The sequence below is a fragment of the Dasypus novemcinctus genome, chromosome 8 (assembly GCF_030445035.2).
Source record: "Dasypus novemcinctus isolate mDasNov1 chromosome 8, mDasNov1.1.hap2, whole genome shotgun sequence".
NCBI lineage: Eukaryota > Metazoa > Chordata > Mammalia > Cingulata > Dasypodidae > Dasypus > Dasypus novemcinctus.
In genome coordinates, this window is record NC_080680.1 from 85760826 (window position 1) to 85779461 (window position 18636).

The 18636-nt window shown below is 47.0% G+C and overlaps 1 protein-coding gene across 42 annotated transcripts in view; it reads right to left on the bottom strand.

Moving 5' to 3' along the window:
- The window catches only part of PRRC2B (proline rich coiled-coil 2B), a 113805-nt gene extending 101734 nt beyond the window's left edge, over window positions 1-12071 (bottom strand). For 23 of the 42 annotated variants that reach the window (XM_058302183.2, XM_058302178.2, XM_058302181.2 and 20 more), the window contains exon 1: window positions 11828-12056. The gene's annotated coding sequence lies outside the window, so the exon portion shown is untranslated. Of the gene's footprint in view, window positions 1-11827 lie in introns of all 42 variants that reach the window. The other 19 variants (XM_058302184.2, XM_058302179.2, XM_058302195.2 and 16 more) reach the window with 11 other exon arrangements.
- Between the last annotated feature and the right edge of the window lie 6565 nt (window positions 12072-18636).

Here is an 18636-nt window from a genome sequence, read left to right on the forward strand (position 1 = left end):
GCTCTTTTCATATTATCTCATGCCAAAATGGGGGAGGGGTCAGGGTGTTTATTTATAGAAAGAGAGATAGTTCACCAACAACCAAACTTCTGCAAATCTACCTTTTCTTTCATGAAAACAGATAAAGCCAATGATATTGAGAGTATGGTGGGGGAGGGGATGGTAAAAAGGCTGAGGGCATTTAAACACACTGCAACAAAACCCAAAGGGCTATATACCTCAGAACCCACATAATACTTCTTTTCCAAGCCTCAGATACTAGAGGAATTCTTGGACAATTAAAGACATCAGGCCACTGGTCCAGACAAGACCAAATCCAGTAGAGCCCAAAGGTAAGAGCCAAGTATCCCCCAGGGGCTTTCACAAGTTTGTCAAGCTGTGATTTCAACAACAGGGAAAAGAGGAACATCTGTCCTCACTGCAAATATTTAACTGTAGTCACTCATTTATAACAAACTAATGTTACAAAGACCTTACCCGCAGACCCCTTGTCCCCACTAATGGAATTCCATTCTCACAACTCCCCAAATCTCCCCTACCATACCCCCTTTAAGTTCCTAAAATATCATAAAGGCATATTACTATCCCCTTACCCTATCCAATTCACATCATAGGGAGCATCGTCCCATCTTGCCCCTAGTCCCCAACCTCCCCCCTAATGTCAACACAAAATTATCTATCCGTACCTAATATGCTTTGAGATCTCTGGAGAGCAACACTCAATTAAATTTATGCTTTGCCACTGATGAATTTTACCAATACAATATTATGATTTGTCCAGTATGTGCAAAGAATTACAATGGCTTTTTTTCCCTTAAGAGGACAGGAAAGAGCTGAAGTGCTAATGCTGGAAACCATGTGTAAAATGTCTTTTACTTATCTTTATTTACATTAAAGTATAACTATAAACAGTCCTATCATTTGTTTTCCAATGGCCACTTTAGGTTTAGACCTCATATGCATGGTTAAAATACTTCCATCGGTTGAAAAACAAAATTGTTTTCAAGCAGCACTCACCTCTTGAAAGTGGGTCTTGCACAGGGATAGCAGGAATAAAAGAATGATTTTCATTTTCTACTTTGTGCCTTTCTGGAGTATCAGCCATGGTTTTAACAAGTCTGTACAGTAACTGTTACAATAATTATTTTTTTGACAGAACTATTTTATTATAAAGATACACCGTGAAGAACAAACCTGTGTACAGAAGTCTGCAATGGTACGTGCCAAAATCTACAGTACTATACAAAAAAGTGCTTTACTAACAATATTTTTTAAGGTCAACTGAGCAATATAGAAGTTTTACATTTATACTTTATATACCAATACTTATACCTATACCAGTAAAGAATACCTTATATTGCTTCTGAATTAAACAGGTGTCCAGCGCTTTGCCAAACACATTACAAGAATTACGTCTATCTTCACAGCAATGCTGGGATAGGTCCCATCACTATGTGGCACTACTGAGGTTCAAAGAGGTAAAAGAGGCTTCTCTGAGTCCTACAGTGGCCAAATGGAACATTCACATCCACTTAACACCAAATCAGTGGTGCACACTCAGCGGCAGCACCCCTCTTGCAGGTGGAATCCAAGAATTGCCTTAACATATATCCACCTTCATTCCTTCCAAGACATTCACCTAAAATTCTCCAAGAATTGAACTGACTCAGCACAGGGTGGCAGCCAGTAATCAGACGCTTTTGTTAGCTGGAAAAGACCTCCGCAGTGGTGTTTACCTCAGAGAGAGAGATGGATGACAAAAAGAGCTCAAATGCACCTGCCCCACAGGGAGGTGTCTATCTTTGCTTGTGGAGGTGAGGGCTAGGGCTATTTGATTTGGGTCTAAATCTGCAGCACATATCACAGGGCTCAGCACACAATTAGAAACCCCAACATTTAGTAAACAAGCAAGTCCCAAGTGTTTAAGCCTGCCTACTTCAAACCCCCAGGCGCTTCACTAGTGTTGACTCCAAGAACCATTAATAGCTACTGTTTATTAAGAGCTTACTTGCCTTGTGCCAGGTACTTTAAAAGCACTTCACATGCATGACCCTTTGAATTCTGCCACCAATTTTATGAGGTCAGTGTTACTCTTCATATTTCGCAGACAAAGAAAAACACTTAAAAAGAATTAAATAACTGGTTTAAAGTCACCTAGCTCACGAGTGGTGGAACCTGGATTTGGAGGCTGCTGACCTCAAGCCAAGGCTCCCAAACTGGGGCCCTGCATTATGTATTTCATGCCCGCCAAAGAAAGCGGAGCCATTCATCAGGAGCAGCAGAAGGGTAAGCAAGGCATTCCCAACTCCAATGAATTCTCTCTAGGTTCACACTAACAAGCGCCACAGAAATGTAATTCCAAATTGTCCCTAATTTGGGCATGCAGCTTATCAGAACACACATCTTTTTTGACCTAACCTGACAAAATACCACACAGGCATTTCCAGGTGCTTCATTTCTTCAGTCACTTCAAAGACATCCACTAGGTGTGATCTGGAATAAATACACAGAAAAACAGGAGACCAGAGGCCAAGGTGTTGAACAAAGGACTGAGCCAATCTACACATCAGCCATTATCAAGAGATACAAGAGAGGATCAGCTTCCAAATAAATTTCACATCAACAATAAGAAATATTGGCTCCAGGTCCCCCACCCCACTCGGGGAGTTCTCTGGGAAATGCGTGTGGAAAGCACTGAACCTGTTTCTGTCTAATGTACAGAAGCCTTCCAAAGATGAGTGGGGCAATACCCTGGAGGCCATGGAAGCTGCCTTGGTCCTGGAGAAGTCCCTGAACCAGGCCCTTTTGGATCTACATGCCCTGGGATCTGCCAACGCAGACGCCCATTTCTGTGCCTTCCTGGAGAACCAGTTCCTAGATGAGGAGGTGAAACTGATCAACGAGATAGGCGACCACCTCACCAACCTCTGCAGGCTTGCTGGCCCGCAGGCGGGGCTGGGTGAGTATCTCTTTGGAAGACTCACCCTCAAGCACTGCTCCACTAGGAGCCTCTGGAGCCCAGAGGCTGTGGGGGAGGGCTCTCTTCCCCCAGCATCCAGGCTCCTGCCTGAGCCCCTCCAGCCAGGAGGCATCTTTCTAACTGCCATCTTGTAGCCCTCTAACAAGCCCTGAACCAAGTGTAAACAATAAAGCGTTTTGCAGCAGGAAAAAAAAACAAAAACAATAAGAAATATTAACAGCACCAAAATAATCAAGGGCTGCCAAATGTGAACCTCAGAAATCTCCAGAGGGACTACGTGAAAATTTCAAATGGAGGAAATATCTGAATTTCTCTGCCATATTCTAGCGTATAAAGGCTGAAAGAAAATATTCCAGGTACCATAATTTCAGTTGGCATTGAAATTCAAGTTTAGACCTGGCTACCCATGGCACTCTCTAAACCCCCTTCTAGGGAAGTGGATGTGACTCAAGTAGTAGGGTGCCCACCTACCACATGCGAGGCCCCGAGTTTGGTTCCCAGTGCCTCCTAAAGTAGATGAGCAAGATAGCAAGCTGTTGCCAACAGGCTGGTGCAGCGAGCTGGCACAAGATGACGCAACGAGATAGCACAACGGGGAGACAAAAGGAGAGAGCACCATAAGAGACATAACAAGCAGGGAGCTCAAGCTATTGGGCACCTCCCCTCCCACATGGGAGTCTCAGGTTCAGTTCCCCGTATCTCCTAAAAAAAAAGATGAGCACACAACAGACAGACACAGAGAACAAATAGGGAGCACAAACAATGGGGGGGAATAAATACATAAAATAACTCTAAAGTAAACAAACCCCCTTCTAGTCCCCATATGGGCCTTCACCTAATGAGATGCCCAGAGCAATTTTCTCCATGGCCACTTCTGCACTGGAAGACCATAGTGAACTGACTTGCTGTCCCTAGAATATGTCTGTATAAACTGATCAGACCACAAGTAAGTCCTATACTGACTACAGCAATCTTGAAAACAACGACTGCTTTTGTCTTGAGAAATGTGTACCTTCCGTACACTATTCGTTCAGAAAAACCACAGTGTAGAAACACTTGCACATTACTATTTTATATAAATGGATACATTTTTTAGAAGGACCTTGGCAGAATTTTACCGAAGTGCTATTCAGTTGGAAGAGTCCACACTGTAAAATACTCTCCTCCCCGTGTCCGATGTTTTGGAAGAGAAATTCGGCAGAATTTTACCAAAACTGTGTAATGTCCAAAAATTAGAAATAGCCCAGTAGGAGATGGGTTAAACCAAGTATATCAACAAAATAGACTCTGCAGTTGCTAAAATGAGTTACATAATCTATCTTTGTACTGTTACAAAGCACACGAAGACATTTTATTAGTGAAAAGGGCAGCATGCGTTAAAGAATGCAAATAAATACATGAGTGTGGATAACGTGTGAAAACTATTTTTCTGGAAGGAAAGCACAAGAAACTTCTCTGGGTAGTTTCCTTTCACAAAGGGATCGGGAAGAGCCTTTGCACCTCTCAATTCAGCTTGAATTTCCTAACTACACTCAATCAGTGCCTTTTTTTTTTTTTTTTTAATCCACTGGGTATACTGGGACCGTAAGAGTTGAGCTTTGTTTTCTTCTTGATATGTTTATATATTTGTCTAAAAAAAACAAATATATTTAAAACATCAAAATAATATGGTAGCTCAATATATATTAATATGGGAAAATGTCCATGATATATTTGCTTGAAAAAAGCAGTTGCAGACAAGAAAGAGTATGATTCCTCCTTTGTTTTAAAATTCTACATACATAGAGCCAGATTTATATCTGCAAAAAAAGTCTAGAAGGGTAAATGCACCAAATTGTAAACAGTAGTTATTGCCTGGGAAGTTGGTAGGGGGTGAGGAAGTCTTCATTTTTCTTTGTATCCTTGGATTTGTTTCTCTTTTTTACAATGAGCATGTAATACTTTGGCAAATGATTTTTTGTTATCAGCAGAGCGGGGAAAAAAAACCAACAACAGAAAAGTAGAAAAGTCCACATTATGCTTCAGGACAACATACCATCCTCCAAACCATCTCAGAACACTCAGCCCATTCAGGCTCCGACAGGTCAGGCAGGCAGGAGTGATGGTGCTCCTTCCAGACAGACCTGTGTTTTCTGTACCAGGATGGAACAGAGCAGTTCTTTAAGCTCTGAACCGTATGTAAACAACATCTGCTGAAAAAAGCTCTGGAAGATACAAAGGAACCATGGAAAGTGTGCTGAAGATGACCTCTTTTTTCCCATTTTGGCCTACAGCAATCCATCCCATAGTTCTATTCAAAGAGTTAATCCCAAAGCATGTTGGGAGAGTCAACTCAGGTTTTCTGAAGCCAAAGTCATTATCCACCCTCCTCTCAGCTGGCCACTGGCCACCCTCCAGCACTTGCAGGGTGTGCACCTTTGAAGGGCTTCAGTGCTCTGGAAAACAAACTAACCATGAGCTCTCTTCTGGGTCCCATACACTTTCAATTTCAACTTAAAAACACATTTTTAGTATTCCAGAGAGCTTGACATACTATTTTCAAAAGATGCTAAAAGTCTGCTACATTTTCCACAATTCATTCCCTGGCTGACCCGCACCCAGGCTTAGTTAGGCTTGATTCCTTGGTGGGCTCCCATGAAGCCCTCTCATGCAGTGCTCATCCAACTCATGTTGATGGAGTACCCTCTCTGTGCAGACAGAGAACACAGTGATGAAGACAAGCAAGAGAATTCCGCTTCATGGTGTACTCACTCCATGGGGCAAAAGGACAATTCAATTAATAAAAACAGGGAAACGGACTTGGCCCAGTGGTTAGGGAATCCGTCTACCACATGGGAGGTCTGCGGTTCAAACCCCGAGCCTCCTTGACCCGTGTGGAGCTGGCCATGCGCAGTGCTGATGCGCGCAAGGAGTGCCCTGCCACGCAGGGGTGTCCCCCACGTAGGGGAGCCCCACGCGCAAGGAGTGCGGCCCGTAAGGAGAGCCGCCCAGCGCGAAAGAAAACGCAGCCTGCCCAGGAATGGCGCTGCCCACACTTCCCGTGCCGCTGATGACAACAGAAGCGGACAAAGAAACAAGACGCAGCAAACAAGACACAGAGAACAGACAACTGGGGTGGGGGGGGGGGGGGAGAATTAAATAAATAAATAAATCTTTTAAAAAAAATTAATAAAAACAAAACTGTTTTCCCAAGTTGTAAAAAGTGCTATAAAGAACAGCAATATAGGGCTACAAAAGAATTATGGAGGGAGATGACAAAATTAGGTTGAGGGGATGACAAAGGACTCTTTTAAGAAACTGTTTGCCATCATCCCACCTGGAACCTGAGCTCTCAGAAATGCACATGGGGTGTCCACAATTTTATGTCCCAGAACAACAGATGATGAAGTCAAGGGACCTGTCCAAAGTCAAACCTGTAAATACAGTAAGAGCCAATGCCTCCAGGGGCACCAAGACCCAGTCATCAAAGGGCTTAACCAGGATTCAGATGCCCATAACTTAGTGGCTCATTAAGAAAATCACGTAGGGCTCAAACAAGAGGAAAAGTGACAGGGTCTGAAGGAGAAATCTGATACTGTGCCTACCATTCTGACCTGGAAATTCCACTTATGGGAAATAGTCATCAATGTGGACCAAGATTTACATGTAAGGATACTCCCTCAAGTTTTGCTTTTAAGAGCAAAAAATGGGTAACAATGTAAATTTCTATAGACAAGATTTAAATAAATTGTGGCATACCCATACAAATGTAATTATGCAGCTTTTTAAAATCATGTTTTTCAATAACTTAGGTAAATACATTCTTATGTTAAGAGGTAAAAGCAAACTATAAAGTGTATATACAGTATTGTCCCAATTAAATATACATATAAAACAGAGGAAAGAAACATACAAGAATCTTTACTATAATTATCACAAGATGATGAGAGTACATGTGACTTGTACTTTTATTTTTGTCTTTAGTCTTTTCAGTATTCACCTCCACCCCCTTTTTTTTGAGGTACCAAGTCCAGAAATTAAACCCCATACCTTGTATGTAGGAAGCCAGCACCCAACTGACCGATATCAGCTCCCCTGAGATGGCTTTTTGTTTGTTTTGCTTAGTGTTTGCCCTTTTTTTTAATGGGTTTGTTTCTAAGAGGCCCGGGGAACCAAATCCAGGACCTCCCATGTGGGAACCAGGCACTCAACTGCTTGAGCTACATCCACTCCCCCAAAACATTACTTTTATGAAAAGGGGAAAATGTATTTAAAGGGCCTTGCACAACACTTGGCAAAGAGTTCAAGGAGTATCTGTTGCTCGATGACTGAATTTAAAAAGCAATACTGCTTCTAAAATACCACAAAGAGAAAAAGGCTGACAGTTCTTATTGGAAAGGAAGGATATAGACTGGAGCTTTGGAGATGGTAAAAGGAAACTGGCTGCAGAAATCCGAATTAAAGAAAATAATGTAAGATAGAATGTGAAAGAACAACAACTTAAGACTTCATTTTGCCCAATGATACCTGCTGCACACAAAATTTTACAACCCAACGTCTCTGCCAATATTTTAAGGTACAACCAAGCCTTCATTTCAGACAAGAGATGTTTCCCAGGTCACAGGAAAAATCAACAAGAACAGCTAAGAACAAAGCAACCAAGACTTCTGGCTCAAGTCACCAAGGCAAGCCTCCCTCCTGGCAGAGAGATTTCCCACATGCCACCCAACACACAAACAGTGATATCACATCACCCAAGGCCCAGGTCTGTAGGCTCCCAGAGGTGAAGTGGCCCAGTCTAAATTGTACCTTTTAAATCTAAAAGTTTTCATCAACAATTTTATTTCATGAGAACAGCTCACCATCTTCAATTTTTTTACTCTTCTATCTCTAGCACCACAGGCAGTGCCTTTCTTTCTTTGTCCAAATAACAATGGCAGACTCAGGATTCCTGAAGGCTTTACAAATCCCAGAAAAAATCTTTAATAAAGAAATTAAGTAATGATTTGAAAAGAATGAAGTCTACTTAGCCCCAACTTTCTACATGAAATTTACTTAAAAACCGTAAAAATATGAAATTCAGAGGGCAAAGCCCAACAGATCTTTGCTAGAAATCTTATTTTTCAAGGGGAAATGCATTGCTTTAAAATATTGTGTAGATAGGCTCTATTTAATACCTGCCCATATATACATTTCGCTGTAGAGAAGCTTCATTATCAAATTTAGAAATATGTATATACTGCCCCACCTAGGCTATTTTAGTTTGAAATACAAACCAATGCAGAAATGCTCAATCTTAAATAATAAAATGAGACATATAACCAGCATACAGCCATTATTAGCACCATGAGACAGTACTCTGTGCAAGCCAGAAACAAAAACTCAAAAGTACAATAAAATAATCCTTCAGAAAAAAGAGAACAAAATTTAAAGGGGGGAATTTAAAGAAGGATGGTGAACAGGTCAACCAAAAGGCAAAAGAAAATCCCCTGTCAAGCCCAAGACAACTAGCCTCCTACTGGAACTAGTTGTGACTTGCCCTTGAAATTCCACTCTCCCCTAGGTCATCAGGCTCTTCCTTTTCCAGGCTCTTTCCCATCCAGACCTGAAAGAGACAGGAGAGATGACCCACCCACCACTCCCACCACCCCTCACTGTACAATGGGTTGAGATCTCGCCCCTTCACTGTTACCCTCGCAATCAGCATCAGTGAGTCTATGGATAATTAAAATGCACAAAAACTTGGTGGGAGGGGCACTGATTTGGTCTCCATCCCCAATCAACCAACTAACAGAGTAATGAGCCAGACTGTGCCAAGTGCCCTTCTGGGCCTGCCTAGCAGTCAAATGACAAGGTCGGCCCCAGAGGCAGGCAGGGAATTAAAAAAATCAAAGGTGACATGATACTGCTGAGCTGTCTCAGTCCCACAGCCAGGAGTAGACCAGGAGGTGATTCCACCCAAAGGAGAAAAGGAGGGAGGAAGGGAAGGCAGTAAAGGAGGAAAGAAGGGGAAGAAAGGGAGGGGAGAAAGGGGGGAGGAGGGTAGGGGGAGGAAGGGAGGAAGGGAGGAAAGGAAGGCAGTAAAGGAGGAAAAGGGAAGAAAGGGAGGGGAAGAAAGGGGGGGAGGAAGGGAAGGCAGTAAAGGAGGAAGGGAGGGGAAGAAAGGGGGAGAGGGGGGGAGGGAGGAAGGGAGGAAGCGAGGAAGGGAGGAAGGCAGGCAGGCAGGCAGGCAAGCAGACTGGCAAAAAGGTGATGTCAAACTCCCCACCGGGCTGCAGAGTCACTACATGCCCAAGCAGTGTCACTGAGGGGCTGTTTACCAAGCTATGTGTTTGGCCAAGAGGCAATTTGGGCCTCAGGCCTTACCTGTAGTCAAGGACTTGTGTCAGCTTCCCCTTTTATTAGCCTCAGTCCTTCCCAATGGTCTGCGATAAAAAGCAGAGACACCCAGGTATCACTATACTCCCAAGCCTTCTAAACCATTCTGGTGCTTCACACAGTTGGGAGGTTTCATGACACTAAACATTAGCTAGGGACATAAGTTCAAATGGAATGGTCACAGTTCCATCAATCAGAAGAAAATGGTCAGGAATTAGGAGGAAAATAGGTAAGCAACAAAAGCAACATACATTTTCAACACCTCCCTATAGATGGAAGCACTTTTGTATAAATCCTATGTGAAGCTCCCAAGAGACAGGCATAATTATTCCCATTTTATAGGTACAGAGACTTGCATACCCACGAGAGCCAGACCCCGAGTTGGCAGGCTCCAAGAGACACACTTGCCTGAGTAAGTGGAGGTTTCCCAAATGATTACTTGCCAATTCCAAAGGAAACTAGTTATCCTCAAAAGGTTCATTGTCCTATCTTGTATGTTTCAGCTCTGACTTAAACTGAGATATAGGAATGGACTCCAAAGGGGCAGGTAGGTACCCATGGTTCAGGGACAGAGACCTATCACCACACCCCAGGACTATTAAGTTCTTGAGGGCACTGAGTGCTACTCTTCCCCATCTCTGTCACCCCACAGGGGTCCAGCACTAGTAAGTGCTCAGTAATGTTTCGTGCCTTGAATTTCACAACCTTTGTATGAGCCTTAGACCAGCACCTACAACACTCAACTGCATAGCTGAGCTCTACAGGTGAGACAAGTGGCTAACTTTTCTGCCTTAGGACTTGCTGGCAGGTACATAAACAGCTGTAAGAGAACCAACTATTCAACACCAACTGCATGCCAGGCACTCTGCTAGGCCCTTCACTATCATCCCAACACTATGAGGTAGACAGTAAAATGTTCCTATTTATACTAACAAAGACTCAGTCTTAAAGTCACTTGGTTAGGAGGTGACAGAAGCAGAATTTGCCCTCCAAAACCTGAGTCTCCTCAACCCCACGTAGCACCACAGCACTCTGCACAGACATACCTAAAAGGCTGCATTTGGATTTGGAGAAACCTTGCTAAGACTGGTGGATAGCTACAAAAACCAACTGGCTGGTAAAGTATAAAACCACAAAAATGCATACAAATCTTGGGGGGGTTAATTTTCTCAGGGAAACTTTAACAATCCTGTAAGCCAAAGAGTTTTAAAGGTTTCTCTCAGGCAGCCATTTAGCAAATGACACACTCAGGAGAGATCCTCCACAGCCCACTTCACCAGCTTCCTTCTCGATCACCCGTCCAAGAAAAAAAAAAGAGAGGAAAAAAAGCAAAAAATAAAAATAAAAAACACACCTCATCTTCTCGCCCAAAGGTGGGCTCGGATCTCCCGCAATATTAAAAAGGAAAGGAAAAAAAGCACCGTCTAATTTTATGTAGGATATTCCACACTTTCAGACATCCACAATTTCAACAATGCTGTGTTTCCTACTGGGGGGGGGGGGGTTGAAAAAAGGAAAGGAAAACCCACAAGATTATCTGGCAGGCCCTGAGTAGCGACATCCTGTTTATTATTTAACCTTTTTAGCAGTAGAGCATTAAGTATTTTGAAAATATCCTCTTCTTCCCGCACCCAATCCGAGACTCTTTTGGGCGGCTCTTAACCTCCCTAAGTCTTGCACACAGGCAACAACTCCGGGCCACCAAGTTAGGTGACACTCGGGGGGGGGGCTGCCCCCAGCCCCGCGCCCCATCGGGGCTCTCCGACGGCCATTCCCGGCCCTCCGAGTCCAGCGGGTCGGCTCCCACCACGGAATTCCACCTCGGGGTGGTGTTTTTAAAGTAACGGGGCGGGGGAAGAGTCGGCAGGAGCGCCGAGCCTGCTATTTCCAGGCCACAGCAGCATTCTCGGTCCCCGGAATCGGGGGGGTGGGGCGGAACGCCTTCCGGGGCTCTGGGGGACAGCCCCGCCACCACGTCTCTCGGGGGAGGGGGAGGGGGCCCAGCCGCGGTCGCGGCCCCACACCCGCGGCCGGCTCCGGGGCTGCCCCCCGGGACCGCGCGGCGCCCAGGCCCGGCCAGGCCTCGGGGAGCGCGGGGCGACCGCGCGCCCCGCCCCAGCCCGGCCCGCCGGGCCCCGCCGCCCCGCACTCGCCGGTCCGAGCGCGGAGGCCGCGCGGCGCCACCACAACAATGGCGAGCGGGCCGCGAGGCCGCCCGCGCCGCCGCCGCCCCCCAGGCCCGCCCGAGCGCCCGCGGCCCCGCAGCCCGAGCCCGAGGGGCCACGGCGGCCGGCGGCGGCGGCGCGGGGCGAGCTCGGCCGCTAAGGTCGGGCCGGGCCGCGGGGCCGGCCGCCGCCTGTCAGCGGGCGCGGGAGACAAAGCCGCGGCCCGGCCGCCTCCGCGCCTCCATCTTAGCGCCGCCGCCGCCGCCGCCGCCGCCGCCGCCGCCCACGGCCGGGCCCCGCGCCGCCCCGCGCCCCCGGGGCCCACCTGGTCTGGTTCCGCGGGCGCGACTGGGCCAGGCGACGGCGGTCGGGCGGCGGTCGGGCGCGGAGGCGGCGGGATGGCGGCGGATTGCGAGGCGGCGGCGCGGGCTGCTCGCTCGCTCGCTCGCTCGCTCCCTCCCTCCCGGGCTCGCGCGTCGCTCGCTCGCTGGAGCTTCGCAGCCTGTGTCTCGCCGCTCGCCTCCCTCTCGCGCTCGGCTCCCCGCCCCCCGCCTGCCGCCGCCGCCTCCGCCTCCTCCGGCCTCCTCCTCCCGCCGCCGCGCCCGCAGCCGCGCCTCAGCCCGAGCGCAGCGCCCCCTGCTGGGCTTCCGGGAAGGCTCGGCGGCCGCGCGCCCGCCCCGAGCGGCCGAGGGGGGCGGGAAGAGGGCGACCGGGAAAGGGAAGGCGGCTGGGGGAAAGCGGGGCGGGGTGCTGGGAAAGGAGGCCTGGGAAGGGGAGGGGACCCGGGGGAGGGGACCCGGGGGAGGGGGCGGCGGGTGGGGGAGAGGGCCTGGAGGGGAGGAAGTGGCCCGGAAGAAGGGGGGCTGGGATGGAGGGGGCGGGGGCGGGCGAGGCCGGCTCTCCGCCGGGTCCCCCTCCCGCGCTGCTGTGCCTCCTGCCAGACAGTCGGCCCGGATTTTGTTAAAAATATGTATATATGCGCAGAAAGGAAGCAGAAATAATACATTGTTAAATTAAATGACAAGATTGTTGCACCGTGTAGATACTTTATCCCATTTTTATAAAACGAAAAGTAATAAGCTAACCCTCTTGAGTGTGTATGTGTAAGTGCAAAACAAAAGGCCTGGGAGAATGCACTCCCATCCTGAAATTGGGGAGAGTTGTAGAGGATTTTGGCTTTTTTTCTACAGACCTGGGCTATTGGGGGGGGGGATTTTTTTTGAAAAAACAAAGAAAAAAAAGAAAAGTTGCTGGGGTCTGGAATCTTAATCATCCCACTCCCCTCCTTCGGATACTTGTTCTAATACACGGGAAACCATATTCTATATTAAACTGTTTGGGGAGCATGGTCTCATCTAATCCCAACACTGGGGCAGGTATTACTGTCCCAAATCACAGATGAGAAAAAGGAGGCTCTGAGAAGGTAAGTAACTTACCCAAGGCCTGGCACACAGCTAGACAGTGACCCAGGTGGAAGGTTAACCCACCTCAGCCTGACTCCAAAAGCCAGGATCATAATATCCGTGAAATACAGGTCCATCCCAATTTATTGTGGAAGGAAATTATTCATTTCCTTCCACATAGACCGAAAGGAAACGGGGTCCAGAGAGAGTAGGACTGTGGGTCATTTTATAGTCTTCCTTATATTTTTCTGAATTTTCTTACATTTTGTTCATGGTCATTTTCAATGTTATTTGCACTTTAAAAGAATCAAACTTGCATTGCCTTCCTGCCAGTGTCTTCATTCTTTAACCAGCTCCACAAAACAGGAAGGATGCAACCCTAATCTCCATTTTCTATCTTCTTCCTTGACCTGAAAAACTATCTTCCGGAAGACTTATTTAACCTGTGCCATTCTCATCATAACAGCAAGTAACAAAAATGATGGCAGGAGGCAGAGCAGTAAAGGTGCTGTTACTGAGCAGTTACTATGTGCCAGATGCTACATTAAACACTTTCTGTAGATTCACTCTTCTAATTCTCAGCACATACCCACAGATATGTATTACTATTACTCCCTCTTGACAAAGAAGGAAAGCAGTCCTTGTGGTAAGCACATGATGACCTTCTCCCCAGAGACAACCATGCTGTCATCTCCAAAACCTGTCAATCTATTACCTTACCTGGCAAAAGATATTTTTGCAGATGTGGAGAGATTACCCTAGATTACCTGAGTGGGCCCAGTGTAATCTCAAACGTCCTTATAAGAGGGGAACAGGTGGGTAAAAGTCAGAGAAGATGTGAAGATGGAAGCAGAGGTCAGAGTGTTCAGAACCACAGACCATGGAATGCAGGCAGCCTCTAGAAGCTGGAAAGGCAAGGTATGAATTTTTGCCTACAGCCTCCAGGAGTGCAGCCCTGCTGACCCATATGAGATTTCTCACCTCTAGAACTGTCATACAGTCAACGTGTGTGTGTTTTTTTGTTTGTTTTTTTTTTGGTTGTTGTTGTTTTTAAGATTTATTTATTTATTTCTCTCCCCCCACTCCCCAGTTGTCTGCTCTCTGTGTCCATTCACTGTGTGTGTTCTTCTGTGTCCATCTGGATTCGTGTCAGCGGTACCGGGAATCTGTGTTTCTTTTTTTTTTTTTTTTTTTAAGATTTATTTTTCATTTATTTCTCTCCCCTTCCCCCCCACCCCAGTTGTCTGTTCTTTGTGTCTATTTGCTGCATCTTCTTTTTTGTCCGCTTCTGTTGTCGTCAGTGGCACGGGAATCTGTGTGTCTTTTTGTTGTGTCATCTTACATCAGCTCTCCGTGTGTGCGGCGCCACACCTGGCCAGGCTGCGCTTTTTTTTGGCTTTTTTTCACGTGGGGCGGCACTCCTTACAAGGCGCACTCCTTGTGCGTGGGGGCTCCCCTACGCGGGGGACACCCCTGCGTGGCAGGGCACTCTGTGCACGCATCAGCACTGCGCACGGGCCAGCTTGCCACATGGGTCAGGAGGCCCTGGGTTTGAACCCTGGACCTCCCATGTGGTAGGCAGACGCTCTATCAGTTGAGCCACATCCGCTCCCCAGTTTGTGTGGTTTTAAGGCACTACCTTTGTGGTAACGTGTTGTAACAATAGAAAATGAAATCAGCCTTGGAGACTTGCTGACGGTAGCACAACCGGATAAGGGTTAAATGGTGGGCTCTGGGGTGGGTGGAAAGGACAGACCTGACTTCAAATCCTGGCTCAACCATTCCCTACATCATGGGTCGTGATGAGGGTGACATGCAATCATGCCTGTAAAGTGGGGTTCTTCCAACAGATACTGCAGGAAAGCCTAGGAATCCGAGTTCATTCATTCACTTGTTCCTTGGGTACATACTCTCTTCTGCTCACCACACCAGGCTCTAGGGGCCATGGTGGTAAACCAGGAAGACAGAGTCAACTCTAGCTAATAAAGCACACACAAGGTCCAATTTCTGGTTCAGCTTCCAACCAGCAGAGACAACCTTTGGGTGCCTGGGGCTTTCCACCCTTGAGAGTGGGGCGGAGACACTGCCATTTCTCTCCACAGTTTGGTCTTGTTATTTCCATGTCTCCCACCACCCACCACCACTACCAGGGTGGTGAGGCACAGAGACCATCCACCTTTGCCCCCAAGCAGAGAAGAGAGCCTGGAGCAAAGTAAGTGCTCCATACACATGGATTGAAAAGTGGATGCTGAGAGACTGCAGTTAAAAAGATGGCTCTTGACCACACAGACCACATGGCTGCCCAAACAGACAAATAGGCACATATGGTAAAGCTCACAAAGCCCCAGGCAGCCTAGAAGGGGGGTGGGGTGGGTGCTCAACCTTCCTTCCATGGCTGTGGTGACAGGGCAGCCTATGGAGTGTTGGAGATGGAAGCTTATCTGGTGTGTGTATTGTCTCCACTTTAAATTCAAACAAATAGAGCATCAGAAGGTTCAATGACATGCCCAACATCACAAGATCTCGCTAAATCTCAGGCCTCCTAGACCCTCCAATAAAAATATGTGAACCACACAGGTAATTTAAATTTTCTAGTAGCTGCATTAAAAATAAAAAGAGGTGAAATTAATTTTAATAGTATTTTATTTATCCCAATATATCCAAAATGATATTTCAACCTTCTCTTGGCCCAAAAGTACCCTGTGAAGTACTTCATTTAATGCTTACAATTGCCTTGTAAGACAGGAATTGTTCCCACTTTCTAGATGAGGAAATTGAGGCCAAGAGAGATTAAGCGACCTTAGGCAAGGTTAAAAATGACATGGATGGAAGAGCCAGGATTTGAACCCTACAGTGCCAGCCTTCGAAGCTCGAGCATTTTTGCTAAGGGGGCTGCATCCATGCTCTGTGGCTATCAAGAGTCTGGGAATTCTCCTGCCTCCAGGACTTGGAAGTTACCCATCCCAGCTCTCCTAGGAATTCAGGACCCAGAGAGGACAGAGGTAGGAAGGAGGAAGGAGAAAGCAGAACATAATGGCTGGACCAACACTCCTGGGGACACTTAGACCCAAGAAATTGCCTGCCAGGTAGAAGGGATGTCTATGGAGACATTGTTATATCATCATACTCACTATAAAGGAAACTGTCTGACCAAAGCTGGAATATTGAAAGAAAGCAAGAAATGAGTGGACCAGACTGTGTAAAGCTGGGAAGAGGGAAGTGGATTTGGGATAGACCATCCATTAATAGAGCATCAAACCCTGGGCCTCCTGACCTGTGTGGAGCTGGCCCACGTGCAGTGCTAATGTGTGCAAGGAGTGCCCTGCCACACAGGGGTGTCCCCCACTTGGGTGAGCCCCACGCACAAGGAGTACATCCTGCAAGGAGAGCCACCCCATGCGAAAAAAATGTTCAACCTGCCCAGGAATGGCACTGCACACACGGAGAGCTGACGCAGCAAGATGACGCAACAAAAAGAGACACGGATTTCCAGTGCTGCTGACAAGAATGCAAGCAGGGAAGCAGACTTGGCCCAGTGGTTAGGGCTTCCTCCTACCACATGGGAGGTCCGCGGTTCAAACCCTGGGCCTCCTTGACCCATGCGGAGCTGGCCCATGCACAGTGCTCATGTGCGCAAGGAGTGCCCTGCCATGCAGGGGTGTCCCCCGCATAGGGGAGCCCCACGCACAAGGAGTGCGCCCCAGAAGGAGAGCCGCCCAGCGCAAAAAAAAGTGCAGCCTGCCCAGGAATGGCGCCGCACACACAGAGAACTGACACAACAAGATGATGCAACAAAAAGAAACACAGATTCCTGTGCCAATGACAACAACAGAAGCGGACTAAGAACACACAGCAAATAGACACAGAGAACAGACAACTGGGGGGGGGAGAAGTAAATAAATCTAAAAAAAGAATGCAAGCAGTCACAGAAATACACACAGGGAATGGACACAGAGCAGACAATGGGGTGGGGGCAGGGGGTGTGGAAGGGGAGAGAAAGAAATAAAAATAAATCTTAAAAAAAAAATCTGGAAAGAGTTGACATGAACCAGTTAGTAACGTTGTTTTTTTTTGTTTTGATTTTCTTATTAAATATTAGGAAACTAACAACCCTGCAAGCTGAGCCACATAAATAAAAGAGTCCAGAATGGGCATTTCATTCACCCTTCATGGCCTAATGAAGATTTTATGTATATATAATTCCCATAATACAAAAATTCAATATTTTTGTATAATGCTTATAAATGTATTTCTTTATGCTTGATTTTTAAAACTACATATGGCTCTATATGGATCTCCTTTGCATTAATTTTGCATGGAATATGTAAAACCATGTGATTTGTCCAATTCAGGGCTTTAAAACTTCATCTGGAAGTTGTCTTCTTTTATGCTTCCTCTTCTTTCTCTTCCGTTTGCTCTGGTTCCTTCTTCTCAAACCCCTACTGTTCATTAGGTGACCCTCCCTTCTCTGTCCTCAGTATCTTTCCAGGGGCCAAATTCTCCTCACTGTTTAGGGCTCTGCTTGAGGACACCTCCTCTGGGAAGACTCCCTGACTGCCCAGGACAGATCGTGCATTCCCAGGTTTGTTCCCACACCCCAACTCTCCTTCCATCATAATCCCAGTCTTGCTGGTCGTCATCGTTTCTTTACATGTCTTTCTCTCCTACAAGACCAGGTGCTTGTCTGGGCAGAGTGACTGAATTATCCCAGTATCCCAGGGCTAATTCCCAGGATCTAGCGCACAATCTGTGCTGCATAATAGGTACGTAATAAGAGTTTATTGAATAAAAGGAGAAAGAAATGAAGGAGGGAAGAAATTGAGACTCAGAAAAGGAACTTGACCTCCTCTGCTGGTGCCATGACCAATCTCGGCTTTAAAAGGGAAGCCAGAAAAACTTCCGTTAATCACTCCTTTGCCTGGACAGTCTAGGACTTTGTATGTTTCTTTAATTCCCTCCATAATTAAGAGTTATCATTTGTCGGGCACTTTCATGTAGACAGGCTTAGTGATCAGAGTTCTCGGAGGGAGCTGGCAATAGAGTCAGATAGGAAAGAAGGGCTCGAAGAGAAATCCTCACGTTAGTTGAGGACTTGCTGTGATGGTATCCACGTTCTGTAAACCAGGGCCTCTTCGCAATGCTTTTACGAGTTAGGGTCTATCATCACCCCATCTTACAGAGAGTTAAACTGAGGCTCAGGGACTGTCACCCACCATTGCCTAGCTGCCAGATACTGTTTCCCCTACTATGATCCGGAAAGCCCTTCCAGTCATCCAGATGCCAGCAGGAGCTGGCAAATCCACATCCCATTGCAGGGAAAGAAAGTGGAGGACTTCGTGATGCTGTGAATGTAAACACGAAACTGGTCTTTAAAGTGCTGGCCCAGGGAAGTGGACTTGGCCCAGTGGATAGGGCGCCCACCTACCACATGGGAGGTCTGCGGTTCAAACCCTGGGCCTCCTTGACCTGTATGGAGCTGGACCATGCGCAGTGCTGATATGCACAAGGAGTGCCATGCCACGCAGGGGAGTCCCCTGCATAGGGGAGCCCCATGCGCAAGGAGTGCACCCTGTTAGGAGAACTGCCCAGCATGAAAGAAAGTGCAGCCTGCCCAGGAATGGCGCCACACACAGGGAGAGCTGACGCAACAAGATGACGCAACAAAAAGAAACACAGATTCCCATGCTGCTGACAACAGAAGCAGACAAAAAGAAGAACACACAGCAAATGG